Source organism: Canis lupus, chromosome 2 (assembly GCF_011100685.1).
Source record: "Canis lupus familiaris isolate Mischka breed German Shepherd chromosome 2, alternate assembly UU_Cfam_GSD_1.0, whole genome shotgun sequence".
NCBI classification, from domain to species: Eukaryota; Metazoa; Chordata; class Mammalia; order Carnivora; family Canidae; genus Canis; species Canis lupus.
Genome location: NC_049223.1, coordinates 47,588,292 through 47,607,381, shown reverse-complemented (window position 1 = coordinate 47,607,381; position 19,090 = coordinate 47,588,292). Strand labels below are relative to the sequence as shown.

The window sequence follows — 19,090 nt, the reverse complement described above, 5'->3', positions numbered from 1 at the left end:
TGCCCTTGGATATTGATACTTCTTGTTCTTTGGCCTTCAGACTTGGACTGAGACTTATACTATCAGCTGTTGGTTTTCAGGCCCTCAAATTCATTCTGACTTAACACCTCCAACTTTCCTGGTTTTCCAGCTTGCAGAATGCCAATCATGTGGCTTCTTGGCCCCCATAATTACACGAGCCAATTCCTATAATAAATCTCCATGTCTGTGTGTGTATATGTGTACCTGTATTTATCCTATTGATCCTGTCTCTCTGGAGAGTGGTAATATACACACCAATCTCATCAAATTTTTTATTAGAATGTTATTAATTGTATATATTTGTTTTGTAATAACACTCCTGTGCATTTCTCTTCTATGCTCAATACTTTTATACTTAAAGGTCACTCCATGTGGGTTTTCCCTCCATTCTAAGCAATTCTGTGACACCAGGTAGACATCCCACAATTTACCTCAATTCTAATACTATGTACCTAGAAATCATGTCAGATTGAGGGCTCAGTTCAAAAGATTCTTTTTCCTAATTCAGATGCCAATCACTAGTCCAGACTGTCATCTGTATTGCTGACTGGCTATACATCAGATGTTCCCATGACTCCCTGCTCAGATTCCATTAATTTGCTAAAGTGGCTCACAGAACTGAGGAGAGTTTACTGCTTTATTCTAAAAGGATACAATTCAGGAACAGCCAGATAGAAGAGATGCACAAGGCACAGTGTGTGGGAGAAGGGGCACAACTTCCATACCCTCTGTGGATGTGCCATCCTCCTGATATCACATGTTCACCAACCCAGAAGCTCTCTGCATCCCATCCTTTTGGGTTTTTATGGAGACTTCATTCCATCACCTTGGTTGATTAAATCACTGACCATTGGTGACTGAGCCCTTTTTCTCTCCCTGGAGGCTGAGGAGCAGGGCTGAAAGTTTCAACCCTCTGAGCACAGGGTTGGTTCCCGTGGCAACCAGCCCCTAACCTCAGTGGCTTTCCAAAAGTTAGCCTATTAGGATAAATTCGAAATGGCTGAAAGAAGCCTGTTATGAATAACAAAAGATGCTTTATTGTCCTTATTAGTTAGGAAATTTAAAGGCTTTTAGGAGCTCTGTGCCTGGAACTGGAGGAAGACCTCGTATTTATTTCTCATTATAAATCATAATGTTAAAGAGGAAAGAATTGATATTTTTACTCTAGTCTTTTCACTTAGAAACATTATATATTTAGCCTTATATAAAACCTTCATTTACATTTCTCAGTAAAACTTTTATAGTTTTCTTAATGTAGGTCCTATATATTTCTTTTCTTTTTGGGTCCCTTATAAGTTTTTAGTTTTGGTCACTTTTGTTAATGATATAACTCTTCCCTTGGTACCAACTAACTGATTATAGCAGAGGTAAGTGTTTTCATTCTTCAAACTTTATTAACTGTTCTAGTGTGCACTGGCAGGTGCTACCAGCTGGTCCCTTCAGGAGGCCCTCTGGACCACCTTCCCTCACACATGGATCCCAAGAGGAGTACTCAAAGCCTGAAATGGACTATGGGCTTACACATGCGTTTTGGTATTATTTTCAGCTTGCTTCTGGTGAAATAAAAATAATTGCCTATTTTGACTAAATATGACTTTTTCTTAAATATTCACAATGGGATCTATCTTCTGGAAAGACAGGAGCTCTTGTCTCTTAGGAGTAGTTCTTGTGAACACTTACAAAGGGGCTCAGAAGGCATGCTCAGTAACGGTTTCTTTTAAATGCCAGTTACTTAGTAAAAGGGAGAGTAGCTGTAGACGGATTAAAAGATTTATTTTCTTTTGAAATCTGTGGCTTCTTTAAAGTTCATGGATAAAGGTGCAATTGCCTGTGCCTTACCTGCATCCTTCTAAACAACCAACAAACATGCTCCGGAAGAAATTCAATTCTGCCCTCCATCCCCACCCTCACGGAGTGTAAGTGAAGAGAGGCTTACTCAAATTTAGAGGAGGATTGCCTTGACAAGCTTCTCCAACAGGGAATGAAGCCAGATGGGGATTGAAATAGCTTATGAGCCACCAATCCATGCCCAGTTAATTGTGTTAGCTGTGCTCAGGATACAAGGAGGAAAGAAATTGTGGCTAAGGGAGAGATACTCAGACTCAGGCTCCTATAGCATCCTAAGGATGGATGTCACTGCCTGAATAATCCCACAACTAAAATAAGAGGTTTTAATATTTGGTATTCTCTTTTCAGCCAAATGGAGAGAAAATGGAGACAAAGTCTTACTTTTTTTGCAGGGGCAGGGGGGTAATTAACACTATTTCTAAGCTTTAGGTTAAAAAACTATGGAACTAGAACACTGGATTATTGGCAAAAACACCAAAGGTTAAACACACCAGTGGCTGCAAATGTTTATCAATATGTGTTTCCTACAGTCACCTGAACTAGGAGATAGTCTAAGTGCCTGGGATGCTGGCTGACAGGAGACAGCAGGTGTTACCTGACACGGGGCATTAAATGAAGTCACTCTAATGACTTCTGACCTAACTCAAGTACATAGTAAGGGCAGCATAAGTGGCTGGAGACAAAGATTTTGAGACCTCTGTCCTTTCATTTGTTCCCTTTCTGCCCCTGACCAGACTGCAGCCCTCCATATAAAGCAGCCACATTTACTTTTTAGCCTCTCCAGGGAACTTGTTAGAAATACAAATTATCGGCCATGCCTTGAATCTACTAGAACTGAAATTCTGTGTGTGGGGCAATCTGAGTTTGAACAAATTGTCCACATGATTCTGAGGCTTTAAAGATTAAGAATCCCTAGCTCAGGGAATTGTGTCAGTCCCCACCTTTCACCGGGGCTTTGACTTTCCTTTGATGCTTGTCTCTGATGACTTTCTGTGCTGACCGATCATCTGTAGCTGTCCTCAGTGCCTACCTAGCTCCTTTGGATAGATGACACCTTTAGATGGTCAACCTTCCTTTCTCTACAGACTTCTTCATAGGACTGATGAAGGACTTCTTTGTAGCACTGATCTTTGCAGATCCCTATGTGAAAATACATAGGGATCTCTCTCTGATGCCTGACTTATGTGCCATCCTGGCCCTCAGAACACAGGTCCTCCTGCATTTTAGCTAGACCACCATCCACATCTCCAAGGCTGATAAAGTCAGCATGGCCAGCTATAAAAGCAGCTTGATTTGTGATAGGAAAAAAGTAGCCTGAGATCAAACACACCAGATTCAAGTCCTAGCTTTACCATTTACTAAGTACATGAATGTGTGAAGCAACTAACAGATAATAGTATTTATCTCCAAGTACTATTTTGAAGAATGAATGAAATATTCTATCAGAGCCATGACCTACTTTTATACTATGAAAGGGATAAGGTGGGCTGAGATAGTGTCCCCTCAATCATCAGGATTCCTGCCTAGAACAGCTGGAGCTCTAAGCTTCCAGGTCCAGACAGCCTCATCCATTTAAACCAATGTGCTACTCAAGTTTTACTTGATATATAGGCCATGATGTGAAAATGATGGGAGCCACAGTTCTATATAAGTACCTGTAGAGCTTGTGGCACCCAACAAGGCCTCAATAAATGACAGTAGTGGGCAGCCCGGGTGGCTCAGCGGTTCAGAGCCTGCCTTCAGCCCAGGGTGTGATCCTGGAGACCTGGGATTGAGTCCCACGTCAGGCTCCCTGCATGGAGCCTGCTTCTCCCTCTGCCTATGTCTCTGCCTCTCTCTCTCTCTCTGTCTCTCATGAATAAATAAAATCTTTAAAAAAATGACAGTAGTTGTTCTATCTCTGAATATAATTGAGGACCACCAAGAGGAATGGTGACAAGTAGTACAATGGCTTGATAACTAGAAGTCTAAATTCTAAGATGAAAAGGGAGGTAGAATGAAAAGAAAGCAAGCCTGCATATTTGGTAATGTGTAAGAGTTTATTCTCAGGTCAATTATAAATCCAGTATTATAAACCATGTAGATGTCTCTATGACAAAGACAATGGTAAATTGTGGAGATCAAGCTAAAGCTTCCCACATAAGGAATTATCATTTGTGTGTGTGTGTGAGAGAGAGAGAGAGAGAGATCAACAATGATATTGATTAGAACTCTGAGGAAAATCCAGCCTCTCCTGAAACAATATCCATCATTTATAGCAGAGCAAACATACACTTTCCAAAGACAAAGACAGGACATATAAGGGGCCTGTACAATGTCTAAGGACTCAGCTATGGTTTTGAAATGTGCAGACCACCTGCTTGGAGCTCCAGGTAGTCTAAGTCTAGGGTCAAATCCAAGTCACTGGCAGCACCACAAGATGCACCCACATGCCATCAGCAGGCAGGTGTTTGAGCTAAGGCACAAGAGCAGGTGAGAGCACGAGAGGTGAAGAAGTTACAGGTAACCGTAATGGCAGCCAAAAAAATCCAGGTGAAACTTTGTCTACAATGGATCTGATGAACAATTTCCTTAAAATGACATCTAATATTCAGGCACACACTTCCTGCTCTACAGATGCTATCAAAGTATAAACAGAACACAAGAATAATACTTAAGGGATTCAAAACATCACACAAATTGCTTGATGAAAAGTGGCAAAATAGCATGTTATTATTGTCTGCGTCTTGGCAGAGTTCTTCTTTGGTTGAACATTAGAATAAAATGACATCAGTTGTCACTTAGCAAATGGCCCTCTGCTTTCTAAGCCATCCAACAGATGGCTGAGGTGATAAAGTGCAGCACCAGCTTGATCTTGTTTTTGCTAGCAGCCTCTACTTGCCACCACGGCAATCATTCAGGGTTCTACCGCCAGCCGACTGCACAACGTGTCGCTGTGCAGTGTCTCTCACACCAGGTCCCATGCATCACAGTTGAGCCACGTAGCTCTGAAGCTAAATTACCCACCTTCTTAGTGTCAGCTCCTTCACTGTTTTTTTCTGCCCAATCATTCCTTGCAACCTTGGCCCCTCCATGTTCCAGCACTAATTTAAAAGCTCCAGGTCCTGGGGTTTCGAAAAAAAAAAATTCAAGTTTTGCTGTGCAGAGCACACCCCTCATCTTTCTCTTTACTCTCAGATTAAAAGAACATAAAATCTGAGAAGGAGGAAAAATTAAGGACCCCTTGGTTGGCCCATACCTTAATAGAAAGGGAAAGTACACCAATGTGAATGTACAACTGACCACAACTCCCTAGCAACTGGTTGTGTCTTGGCTCCTTCCCTTCCTGTGTGTACAGATGAAAACAGGGGTGGGGGGGTAGGGGGTGTGAGGGGTGTGGTTTCAGCACAAGGGAGTTTTACAATTAGCTGGGTTAACACTGGCCCTGAATCTTTGGTATATACTTTTGAACAGTTTTCCTCTAAGATATAGATTTTTTTGTTAATTTTTATGAAGTTAAAATTTTTCCCCATTCATCTACTAACTATAACTTTCTCCTCATGGTTCATCTATATACTAGGTCATGTTGAAATAAGAACCAAGAGTTGACTACACTCTAGAGGCCAGGAAAAGTAGTATTCACCCCAGGAAGGGAAAGAAGTGATTGCCTTTGAAAGGTGATGCCACATGGACCTGTGGCAATTTCAGTCACCTCCACATTGAAGGAAACATCCCTTGTGTGTTTGTGTCCAGAAAGATAATGCTCGAACATGTGCCTTTCAATTCTGAGTGCTCATGAGTAACTCTGGAATAAGTGTATGTAGTATGCCAGTGTTAACACACATTTAAGTCATACTGATACATAAAAGATGTGATTCCATTATAGTTTATTTCAGAATTATTACAAGGTCAGGAGTGGAGTGCTAATATAACTGTAACCCACACAGTATGCTCATTAACAGGACCTGTAAGTAGAACCTAATAAGTTAGCTCCTTACATTTCATGCTGAGGGACAAATATACACAGATCAAGAAGAACAGAAAATATAGGTAGAATATATTTTAACTTTGGTATATGTGTGAATTTCCTATCCTTTCCAAAACTTTATGATGCAGGGTTTTTTTTTTTTAATTTTTAATTTTACATTGGGTGGGAATTAAGAGGAGGCAAGTTGTGATGATTTATTTTATGTGTCAATTTGACTGGGCTAAGGGATGCCCATATAGCTATAAAATATTATTGCTGAGTGTGTCTGTGAGGGTGTTTCTGGAAGAGATTCACATTTGAATCTGTAGGCTGAGTAAAGATCACCCTCATCAATGTAGGTGGGCATTCAATCTACTAAAGGCCTGAAGAGAACAAAAAGGCAGAGGAAGGATGAATCTGCTTTTTTAAAGATGCTGGCACTCCTAATTCATAGGCCTTCAGACTTGGACTGTAGGACACCGCCAGCTTTCCTGGGTCTCCAGCTTGCCAATAGCAGATTGCCAGACTTTTTGGCCTCCATAAACATATGAGCCAATTCCTGTAATAAATTCTATTTATCTCCTATTGGTTCTGTTTCTCTGGAGAATCCTACCACTGAAAGGAGATTATTTAATATTTACGGTGTTTTAAAATTCTAAACTTTCTCTAAAAATTCCCAAGTCTGTTCCTGGTGATTGATTATCAAGAAAAATCCATGAGACCATCAGGATTAAGACAGGGCCTGGTTTCCTGAGTGGGGGTAGGAGGAGAACCTTGGTCTTAGGAACAGGGCAGGAGCCAAGCTGCAAACAGAGCTTGGGATGAAAGCCTAGGGATTAACAGTGAGATGGGCTCATGTGCTACCAAGCTGTGTGTGTGTGTGTGTGAGAGAGAGAGATCTAGAGTCCCCACATCTGCCCAGAGGAAGCAGTCTGTTTCACAGCCTGAGATGGGCAGGTCCTTCTTAATGGAGCAGTCAGAGGCTCCAGAAGAGTAGGAGGTGTGAGCCACGAGCTGGGCAGGGCCCCAGGTCCAAGCAGCATCTTTTCCACTGCTGAAAGATGAGGAGCTCATACCAAGGGCTAAGGAGGGATGTGTGTTAAGTACCTGGTGAGGGCCACTGTGGCTGTTGGTTATTAGAGGTTTTTGTCCTTGCTTCTGGATAGACACTTTACTTCAATAGGGTGGAATTAGCCCAGAATTATTAATGGCAATGAAGTACTATGTTCTTTATTGAAAGTTGACTTCTCTATGCCTGCTGGCCACTGCCATCCAATGTTATAACCAACGAGGAATGGCCAGAGCAGTCAGAATGAGGGAGAAAGATTGGAGGAAAAGGAGAAAAAGGAATTTCTTCCAGAATAAAAACATTCTAAGCACTTCTAAGCCAGATGGTGAAGCACAGGGTCCCAACATCTAATGTTGCAGGTGGTTACCCCACCTTCACACTGAGCAGAGGGAACAGCTTCTGACTGGTCAGCAGCATGGACGCAGCACCCCAGAGGGGCCTGGGATGCCTGGCTATCTCTGAATTTTTTCTAGCTTGGGTCTTTTAGGGCAGCCAGAAATTGCATTCCCTAGAGACAGCTGCAAAACTCTGTTAAGGATGTGTGATCTCTTTCCTCAGCCCTTTCTTTGGTAGGCTGCACTCCTCTGCCAGGGCACAGTGGGAACATGAAGGGTGGGGAGGCCACTGGCTCTGCAGTCGAAATTCTGCCGCTCAGGAAAATGCAGACACAACTCCAGGACAGACATCCACAGACAGGAATGCACTCTATCACACCACATACAGGTGGCACTGCTCAGAACCACAGGCTTAATTCTAAACTTCACAGTTGTGCCGTAGCCTATAAAACATTTACATCGTTTTCCTGAATATGTAGTACTTACATAGCCTATAAAATATTTACATGGAAACCTTTTTTTCTGAAGAGACTGTATCCCAAATGTTATGTCTACACCACAGCATCATGGGAAGCAGGAGACCTGGGTACTGGTTCTGGCTTTTGACAGCAAGGCTGTGTGACCTTGAGCAAGTCAATTCACTCCCTTGGTTATCTCATGTATAAAACGAGGGGAATGGACTGTGGTCCAAAATATCCAAGATCTTTTCTTTTTTTTTTAAAGATTTATTTATTTATTTGTTTGTTTGTTTGTTTATTTATTTATTTAGAGAGAGGCAGAGACACAGGCAGAGGGAGAAGCAGGCTCCTTGCTGGAAGCCTGACGTGGAACTCAATCACAGATCTCCAGGATCACACCCCAAGCTGCAGGCGGCGCTAAACCACTGCACCACCGGGGCTGCCCTCCAAGATCTTTTTCAAATGTAATATTGACTCACCTCCTCCAGGCAGGGGGCCACAAGACAAGAGGCCCTCATCCTGCAGCAACCCTTGAGCATTATGCCAGAAATATCCCTGTAACTGTTCCATCACAGCACCGAAAGGAGCACCTTGCAGAATGGAAGGAGAGCATCCCAAGGGGGAACAAGAGTAGAGTCTGATGTCCACCTAAATGGTAAGAAGAAAAGGAAGTTAGGTAAACAAATGAGGCAAACAAGAATACAGGCTTTGGGAAGGGCCCATCTGGGGGTTAGCCTGGCTTTGCTGCTCACTAGTTTGTGATCTTGGGCAATGTGTTTAGACTTGTGAACCTGTTTCCTTACGTGTAATACAAGGAGATTAATACTAAGTATTCCCTGGTGCTCTTCTGAGGATCCCTTCAGTTAGAAATGTAAAGTGCGTTTTACATTTGATAAGGTATATAAGGGCTCAATACACATTAACTATTATTTTTATTATCGATTTATCAAAAAGTCATCTATCAAGAGACTGTGATTCCCCTTTGAGTATCTTCTCAGAGATGCCTATCAAATTCTCCCAGAAGAAACCCTCCGGGGGGGCACCTGGGTGGCTCAGTGGTTGAGCATCGGCCTTCAGCTCAGGTCATGATCCCAGTGTCCTGGGATTGAGTGTCACATCAGGCTCCCCGCAGGGAACTTACTTCTCTCTCTGCCTATGTCTCTGCCTCTCTCTGTGTGTCTCTCATGAATAAATAAATAAAATTGAAAGAAAAGAAAGAAAAAGAAATCAATCCTCTGGATTCCCACCTATTTGTAACTATGTTATCTTACATACTAATTTTGTTGTAATACAAAATAGATCATAATCACAGAGAAAATAGTAAAAATTTTTGTGGGGTAAGCTATTAGTACATATCATTGAAATATAATATTATGATTAACCGGTAGGTTAACTTGGTTAATTGCAAGCCTTAAGGAAGATGTGAGCCACACAGTAAAGGACGATGCCTTTTCTTTTTTTTTTTTTTAAGATTTTATTTATTTGAGAGAAAGAGAGTGCAAGTCCGTGGGGGGCGGAGGGGGTAGAGGGAGAGGGAGAAGCAGACTCCCCACTGAGCAGGCAGCCTGCCATAGGACTGGATCCCAGGACCCTGACATAATGACCTGAGCCAAAGGCACATGCTTAACTGACTGAGCCATCCAGGCACCCCAGTGATGTCTTTTAATGTTAGGGCATCTTCTCCTGATTTGCTTGGGACAGTCCTAATTTATGCTTCTTGTCCTTGAGTTATTATTTCAAGCATACCTTTTTATTCTCAGAAGCACCTCGGTTTAGACAATAAATTATATAGTTGCCCTATTTAAATTAATTAAATGCTGGGTTGATGGTTGTCTCCATAAAGAGTTATTTGGGAGCAGTGTTTTCATGAAGAAGTCAAATCAGGCATACATGATTTTAACTTCAGACATTTTCTGTGATACCAAATTCTATATGAATGTGGCCGATGAGAGACTTGAAGCTACCCAAGATGGCCACTGAGAGGTTCCTACAGGGATAGAGGTCTCAAGTCTGTCCAAAGTCTTTTTTTTTTTTTTTTTTTTTTTTTTAAGATTTTACTTATTCACGAGAGACACAGAGAAAGAGGCAGAGACATAGACAGAGGGAGAAGCAGGCTCCTTGCAGGAAGCCTGATGTGGGACTCAATTCCGGGACCCTCGGATCATGACCTGAGCTGAACACAGATGCTCAACCACTGTGACACCAAGATGGCCCTGTCCAAAGTCTTAAAATCACACTGCAACTCCAATTTGAGGAAAAGGACTACAAAACTCTTACCAGTATTACTGAGATTCAAATTCTTCATTTATTCATTTGCATTGTGCTAAGCAGCGAGAATACAGTGGGAACAAGTTAGACAGGATCCATTCTTGCCTTTGTTGAGCTCACAATTTGCTGAAGGACACAGGTGAAACCAAAGTTCCATCAGAAACTTTTCCAATAGAAAAAAAAATTACTATGAGGACAAGGTTAATAAAGGAACAAATAAAGAGTTAAGGTAGAAAGAAATGGAAGCATTGTGAGGTAAACTGTCTTTATAGAGGTTTGCTGGAGAAGCCTCTTGAGGATATGGCATTTAAAGTGAAATGCACAAGAGTAAAAGAGACCAGCGCTACGGTATGCAGGGAAAACTGCATTCGAAGACCCTGAATCAGAGTAGAGTTGGGGGGTCTTTGAGACTCAGAGAAGGTCAGTGTGGCTGGAAATCACTGAGCAAGGGTAGAACCTGGCATAGCTGAGGGGGGACAGATGGACAGAACCCAATAGTGTGTAGTGCAGAATGAAATTTTTTGTTCCAGGGGAAACAATGCCACTAACGAGTGTTGAGTGGAGAAAAGGCAGGATACAATTTATGCCTCCTGTTGATCTGATTTACTTTATAATTTACTCCCCTGCTGTGCGGAAGAGGAATTGAGTTGGGGGGTAGGATAAAAGTACAAGTAGAGAGGCCAGTGGAGATGGACAGATTCAGGACACATTTCTTCAAGTTCATTCTATAGAATTTGTAGGTTGGGTGGTGAGAGTGTAGGGAAGTGGAGAATCAAGACTGACCTCACAGTTTTGTCTCCACAGGCTGGGTGAGGAGATAGTGAGGTGCAAAGTCACTGGGGGACCCAGAAATGAAGACTTCTGATTTGAAAATGTTAAAACTATTACAACTGAGATGTTTCTTCCCGTGAGGAACATCAGAAGAGTAGTTGCATATAAAAACATGGTTTCTGAGAGGTATAAGATGCAGTTATATATTTGGTACTATTATATCCATGGAATTCAAGTCTGGAAATGATGAGAGCATGTTGAGTAAGAGGACAGAGAGAAAAAGCAAGCAAGATAAAGAAAGAAAGAGGGAAGGAGGTGGAGCTCTGAGGAATATCAACAGGTGGAATAGGAAGTGGAAACAGCAGGAGAAGGAAAAGAGCCACTGAGGTAAACCAAGAGGCAGCAGTGTGACAAAAGCCGAGAAGGAAGTGTTCCAGGTAAAAGGAAGTGGTCAAATTAGTTGAACAGTCCCAACAGACTGAGAATGGAGAAGTGTCCACTGGAGCTGGTCACATGGAAGGAGTCGGTCCAAGACTTGACAGGAGCAGCTGCACCACTGCCTTCGTCTGTGAATATGGTATTTGGGGGTATATTGCTCTGCACAGATACACTTGTATTCATGAAGATTGAACATTTAAGAGAATGCCTTGAAAATTGATGATCCATTCTTAAGTTCACAAAGGCCTCAGCCCCGAATCCTGCTGGGACCTTAGCCGCAGGCCCCTGAGGGGGGGGGGGTAGGGCCTGGAAGGAGTGGGGGCCGGAGGCAGGGCATTCCGTGCCTTCGCAGACTGCAGTTTACATGGGGCGGGTTGAATACACCACAGAATATCCAGAAATGTTTATGGATTGATTTAAAGAGAGAAAGAAAGGATACCCTACAGTTTCAGTTCCTTTTCCAATCACTTTCTGAGAGGCAAAGTAAAATGAGCCTCAAATGCCGAACAGAGGTTTCATATGTTTCTTTCAAAAATAATTCATGAAATGATTTCATCCTCTCAATTATTCTGAATAAAGCAGGGATGTTATGGTATTACTATCCTAGTTTTAGAGTTCCAGAAAGCCAGGCTGAAAGGCTAAGCAAATTGGGCAGAACCAAATCGTTCTTGGGGCAAGCCAGGAGTCCTGTCCCACCCTCCTGCACCCTTCCCGATCCTCCCCTTTGGCCAAGTCCCAAATGTTGGTCTACAGACCGCTCCAGAGGAAAGAACTTCAAGATTTGTGACCCTCAGGCCACACCAGCTCTCAGAGCAATGGCCAGGAGGAAGGTCATTTTGTGTTTTTCTCTTCTCAATTCTTTCTCCCTTTCCTTGGGTAAACTTTCATTTGCTCCATTTCCTGTTTTGGCCATTCCCTGGCATAGAGGCTGGGAACCAGGGAGGTATTGGGACCCCTCCTCCACCCCCTTTCTCATGCCTTTTACTTCTGTGAATGGTTCATTGTCAAAGGGCAAAAGGAACATGGCAAAGGTAAATAAATGGATGGCTTATTAGGTTGGAGACAGGGAGGCAGGGACTGCACACAGGGCAGGCCATTATGTAGGAGGTGGTGAGGGCTGTGCACGTATGATTTAATTTTCAGCAAGAGTCTTAATATCATATTCATGTACGGGGCTGATAACCTTTCTCTTAAATCTTTTGAATGATTAAGATCAGGTGGCCATAAGTACACAGTATAGTCATTATTCCCAAACTGGAGCCTGAACAGACACATACACAACACAGTTCACACAGCTGTCCAAACCTTACTAAGGGACCTTCAAGCACTGAGCCACGCCTGCCGGGCTGGGGCCCCTAGCGATGTGACATCACCACCCAGGGGCTTGTGTTGTGCACAAGACTGGGCCAGCAGGATTTCAGAAGCTAAAAGGACAGAAATCTTGAGAGGATTTCTAGTCACTGTCCTCGATGGATCATTTAAAAATATCCCTCTCAAAAAAAAAAAAAAAAAAAACAATCCCTCTCAGAGTAGGACATTCTTTTGCTTTTTTTTTTTTTAAGATTTTTTAAAAAAAATTTATTCACGACACACACACACACACACACACACACACACACACACACACGGGGTGGGGGGCAGAGACACAGGTAGAAGGAGAAGCAGGCTCCATGCTGGGGACCCAACGTGGACTTGATCCTAGGTCTCTAGGATCACATCCTGGGCTAAAGGTGGCAATAAATCGCTGAGCCACCCGGGCTGCCCATCAGAGCAGGACATTCTGAACCTACCTTCCTTGTTCACTCACTCTCCTGCTTCCAAGATGCTCCGTGACCATAGTCACAAAGAGATGGCTTTACAAAAATTCCTTACAATGGTACTTTAATTAAAACAAAATCCTTCTATGTTCTGTAGCATTTAAAAGCTTCATTGTGACAAATATTTGCAGAAATAAAGCGTTGCTTTGTGTTCCTTTACAACACAGGGAAAGCTAGCCACACTTCCAGAGCAGTGTGGGATGCTCAAGAGAGAGGGCCCCTTCAACACACTATGTAAATTTAGGAAAACAACATGCACATCAGTATAGTTCTAGTGATTCAATACAAATAAACAAACAAATGTTGGGAAAGACTTTGATTACTGTGCCTGAAGGAGGACCCCTGACTTTACTTGTAGGGATGCGGGGGTGGGGTTGGGCATGCACATGTGCATGTGTGTGTGTGCCAAGGTGCCTGCAGGATGACAGAAGGACAAACAATGAAATCTGAATGTTCCAAGGAAATTAGCACTTCAGCTTTTTGTTGTTGTTATTTCCTAAGACCCAAGAACTTCCCCCGTCAGGAATTAATTATTATCATGGTAAAACGGGGTTATATGTCCATTAAATCGTGCATAAAGAAGTGTCGTGGCAGAGAAATAACATGCAGGACTGAGAGTCAGGCTGGAGGAACTAAATGCTGGTAATGGAGTCCTACTGGCCTGTGCTTCAGAGCATCCAGCTCTGGCACTCCTCTGGGCTCCCACTCTGCAGGGAAAAGCAATCCACAGGGCCAATGGCACATGCCCTTCCAGAGCTTGCATCTCCTTTCTGGGTCCCGTTCTGGGTATCCAGAGAAGCCTAACAATCACATCCTGGAGCCTAAACTGCTGGGCCACTAGGAAGGTGTGTTTGACAAGGGAGGGGCACAGACTTGTTTGCTGACCTGACTTGTGACATTTCCGTGTCCAGTCCTAGAGTATGTGAGCCTCCCCTAGGTCTTGAGGCCCTGAGACCACCCTGTGAGGAGAGGGCCTGGCTGGGGGTATTTGAGTCCTGCGGTCGTCACCAGTGGTTATGTTATCTCGGACAAACCATTTTCTCTCTGGGTCTTACATCCTTCATTGCTCAATCTGGGTCAGGGTGAGATTGGAGCAGGTGAGCACTAAGTGCTTTGAAAGATAAACATCTCTAAGAAAGGTGGGACATTTAAAAATAGTCTCCTCTACTTGGTGACCCATGGGGCTGTCATGTCAGAAGGAGAGGCCTCCAGTTCCATGTAGTCTGCATATTCATGGTTTCTGAGTTTAAGTGACATTTAAAGGTTTATAATTCTGTTATATGTGTCAAATGCATTAATCTTCAAATATCAGATTTGCACACAATTGTAGGGTGTTGCACTAATTAATTTAATTGTGCATAGAGTTACAGCCTTCTGAAGTTCATAAGCTTATGCAAGCAAGAATTCAAGTGCTTTCAGTAACCCAGCCCAGACTATAGCACCATAACCTAGAATTCACAACTATCAATATTCATCAACAATTAAACTCTGTACCAGATAGTACAGTTTATGAATGAATTCTTACAAGTCCTCTTCAAGACAAATTCAAGACCAGTAGGTGCCCTGCAAGCCAAGCATGTGGTGAATTCTGAGGCCAGTATCACAGAAGTCACCCTAACAAGCACTTCCTTTTTCCACTGCAAGGTCAGCCCCGCTCAGGCCTGCTCCTGCCCCCTTTCCTCACAAATAATTAGCTGGCAGTAAGATAGGTGCCTACCAAAATGCTGAAGGATAATCACATGGTTTGCTTCCTCTGCCTTTTACAGATAAGCAGCCTAAATATCAAACCTCTTTCTATTACTAAGTGTCTGGTGCCCACAAAGGTGGTCATCCTGGGGTGGCTGAGGGTTGCCTGCCTCCTTGGTTCACCACCATCCTTCCCAACATTGAGAAATAGCCTCAGCTTATCTCCCTTGTTTCACAGGCAGGTGAGTCAGAGCAGCAGGATGTGGCCTAGGGAGCCCTGGTGGTGCTCTCCTCTCTCTCTCTCTCTCTCTCTCTCTCTCTCTCTCTCTCTCTCTCTCTCTCTGCCTTGCTTTGCCTTGCAAACAGATTCAATAGCCCTGAGCAGCAGAATCCAATAAAAATGTGCTTCAACTCCCTTACCCTGAAATGGGCAATATATCACAATTCCAAGGAAAAACATGATTTCTGTTTCATGTAACCTAAAAATGACCTAGTTTAATAGTGACATTTGCTAAAACAGGTGTACTTTGTATTTTGTAGGAGGAAGTTTACATTTTCTTACTGGTTTGGTACTGGCAACCTGAACTATTTTGTGGGGATGTTTCTCAAATTCCAAGTCAGTTTCCTAGGATGCCCTAAGCAAACCTGTCCTGTGCCCACTGGAGCATGTTTGGGGTCTGATCACTTTAAGAGTGTGTCCTTCAGCAGAGCTAGTCTCAAGAGGAAATGGGGTGCCCGGGGTCCCCAGGAGCTCTGCCCCAGCCTGACATGAACCAAGGTGGCATCAGGGGCTCCCAGCCCAATGTAGGTGTTGCTGGTCCCTGGGGCACCTGGTGAGGGACCCCAAGCCTGGCTGCAGGGGATGCACCAAGGTGGGCTGGCTCCCATTAGGGGCTGTCACCAGGAGGCAGCTATTCAGGTGCTCAGCATGTCCTGAGCACACTGCCATCAATCCAGGGCACACAACAGTGGGAAAGGGGAGGTGTGTGCCCTGGATTGATGGCAGTCCTATAAGCGCTCGCTTGCTCCACTGCCCTTCCAGGTGGCACTTCTCTGTGTCTGACCTTCCTCTCTGCCTGCAACTGCAACTAAGGTTCCTCTGGGTATGGCTGAGGCATTGAGTTTTATAAAATTTTATTAAATAAAATGGCCTGGATTAAAAATAAACACAAACCATACTTCAAGCCTCAAGCTTGAGCCACAAATATAATTTTTTAATTTTTTAATGGCCATGTTAAACAAGTAAAAACAACAGGTAAAGTAAAACTTAATTCCAGCTATCCAAAATATTACTCCCACTTGTAATCAATATAAAAATTATTAAGGGGACACTTTACATTGTCTTTGTCTCTTTTTTTTCCCCTCCCCACACTCAGCCTTCTAAATCTGGTGTCTGTCTTATATGTGCAGCACATCTCATCTGGGACTAGCAACATCTGAAGTGCTCATCAGCCACATGTGGCTAGTGGCTGTCAGGGTGGACAGTGGAGGAGCAGAGGCCTCACCTTCCTGATGGTAGCTACCCACTGCAGGAGGCTGAAGAAAGGAGGCAGGAGGGAGCCAGGTTCTCAAAAGACTGCACTGCCTGCTTGCCTGTTTCTCTTTGCAGTAATATGAATAACCATCCCATCCAGTATGCCTGCTTCTGTAATTAATCAGCATTTATATAGTAATTTATGTTTGCAAGTGTTTTATTGATACAGTTGCCAGTATATTTATCTGCTTGCATGTTACACTTTCATGTGTGCCTACCTGTGCTAATTACTGCTATAATTATTGAAGGTATTTAAGAACACAGCTCACAGTTACCTTCAAGAACCCCAGCAACCATTTTAATAGCAGTTATAAATTCTATCTTCTACCTCCAAGTTCTGTCTATTTCACCAAGAATTTTTACACCTCCACTCCAAATCCTCCAAGTTCGTGGTCGGCCTCAGAGTGAAAAATGCGTTTAAAAGCAATCTCATCTTTTCCCCTTTGTCAGCTTAAATTTCACATGAACGAGATAGAAATTTAATGACGTATCTTGCAGCAGCAACAGCAGCCTCCATACCCAGCATTTCAACATGAAAAGGCTAATTACGAATAATGACCACTACCATCAAACGATGCCTTCTCTAATACCAAATGGCATTTCCTACTCTCCATTCAAAACTACTTTCTGACCAACAGCAGAGCTCATGAGCAGGAGGAAGCAAGAGCACAGGCAGGCCGAGGCTGGTGCCCTGCACTCTGGTTACTAAGGATCCTGGCACCCCTCTCCCCCCGCCTGCCCCCAACCATCCACTGGGTCTCTGAAGACTCCAGTTTTTCAAGGGAAGAAGCAGTGTGGGCCAGCTAAGGAGACTGGCGGAAGACAGGCAAATACAAGAGAGAAAGCTTGTATAAGCAGTTCCGTGGTACAGTGGTACAAGTAACATAGGATGGTGCTGCGGTTGGGAAATTTGAAAGACCATTCCACCTTCCTGGTGCCCCTCCTCACCCCCTCCCTCCCTTCCCCCAAATCAATGAGGGGGAGAAATTACAGTGCTCCAATTCATTCCGTGGTTCTGCTGCTCTCAGTGATTGGAAATGCCAGCGAGGGGAATGATATACATCATGTGATGAAAGGAGAGTACGAAAATATTCACCAACAGCTATGAAATGCAGCTGCCTCCGTACCAGAACCAGGCGGCTCTTGAATAGAACACAGCAACACCACCCAAGAGACTGAAGGCCAACTCTGCTCCGAAGCAATTTTGTGAGCCCAATATTGGGGATTAGAGACAAATAGGGAGAGATCTTATGCCACAAATCACTGCATACCCAATGCTGTTGCTACCTACTCTGGGTCTCCCCTGGGGCAAATCATTAAGCTTCTTTCTGTCTCTCCTTAAAATGGGAGCTAAATTGGCAACTTACCACAAAGGAGTGTTTTCTTAATTACTTGCGTACAAATTGCTTGATATTACTGAATGAAAGGTATCAAGGAGAAGGCAAGCTATTACCATGATTATTTTTGTTCTAATATAAAGCAGTAGGCCAAAGCCTTTTCTATCTTTTGGATTATGTTTCAGTTCAGTGATACTTCAGGGAATGGCCTCCTAAGGCTCTGACCACCATTAGTACAAGCAGCATTTCAAAGACTCATCCAGAGAGCCCTGCGTCCCCAGGCCAGACTTGATTGATGTAGAAGTGCAGTGGAAGTCAAGAGCAGTTTGGGAGTGGGAGTGAGGGCATGAGTGGTAGCCTCATCCTGGGCAGCCACGACATGAAAATATTCGTCTTTGTAACCCACCGCTTCCTCTCCCCATGCATGTCTGACTCCGACTTGGTTGTGAGGGCCAGCCTGGTGGGGCAGAGGGAAGACTGATTACTGTCAGAAGCATACTCTGACACCCACTCGCTCTGAGGCACAGACCTGATCACAGACTTCATAAATAAATATGGGTTGACACAGCATTTCCTTGCTAGAAAAGATGAGAGACATTTTTTCTGTGTATTTCTAACGGCATGAAGAAGGAGGGATGTGGGAGGGAACTTTCCAGACAAATGCAAGAACTATAGTTTCCTGGAAATCTTACCAGAGCCAGGGGCTTGTCCCTTTACCAGCAGTCTTGCCTGAGGGCCACTACCAGAGTGAGTACCACTCATTCAATGGGTGATTGTCTAGGATCAGTCTCTGAGTCATACCTGCCTGCCACTTTGTAGAGATAGTGATTGCCCTGATTTACTACTGCATCCTTGAATCACGCTGTGATTGGGTCTTCAGTAGGAATGTAGGGCAAAGAGAAAGTGACACGTAGAGTAATTATGCTAAAAAAAAAATTGGGTGGCATTAGAATAAGGGTTTGGAGCGGCTGCTATAGAATTCTTTTGATTAAAACATTTGCTCTTTTGGAGAGAATACTATAGGATCCTTCTGAGACAAGTTCTATAGACCAACTGGATGGGAGAAGTCTATCACTTGCTGGATCTGTTACAGAGTTGTTTGTCCATTTTACTAAAAAACTTTCTTATGAATTTTAGTATATTATTTTTGCTATTACTGTGTTAATGATAGTGACAGGAGAAAGTTTAAATCCTTTTTAGCTTCTCTCTATGTAGAAAAACTATTTCTCCTCCCATATGCAATTTTCTGTCCATTCATTAATTGTACTGCTGCTTTCCTAAGTTTATTTACTGCCTTCTAAATATGTATCTTAATTTATACTCCTAGTCTCATGGGGAGCTGATAAAATGTAAAATTTTATATAATAGCAGGGGCAGCCATAGATATTTTAATATCCAGGGCCGCTTCTGAATCCTAATTTTGCAGATGGCGTGAAGTTCATTTTATAGCAGCTATTGAAAACTAATAAATGCCAACCACATCACTCAGCATTGTCAATAATCTACCAGATTGTGTGCCCAGGGATGCTGGGAACCAGAACCAGCTCCCAGCCCTTCCCTTA

At 43.3% G+C, this 19,090-nt stretch overlaps 1 long non-coding RNA gene across 1 annotated transcript in view; it reads right to left on the bottom strand.

Moving 5' to 3' along the window:
- Positions 1-19,090, bottom strand: part of LOC119871109 — a 189,150-nt gene that overhangs the window by 149,462 nt on the left and 20,598 nt on the right. The window contains exons 4-5 of the long non-coding RNA XR_005355590.1: positions 8,157-8,325; positions 4,876-4,973 (exon numbers count right to left, since the gene is read on the bottom strand). This is a non-coding gene — a long non-coding RNA (uncharacterized LOC119871109). The remainder of the gene's footprint in view (positions 1-4,875; positions 4,974-8,156; positions 8,326-19,090) is intronic.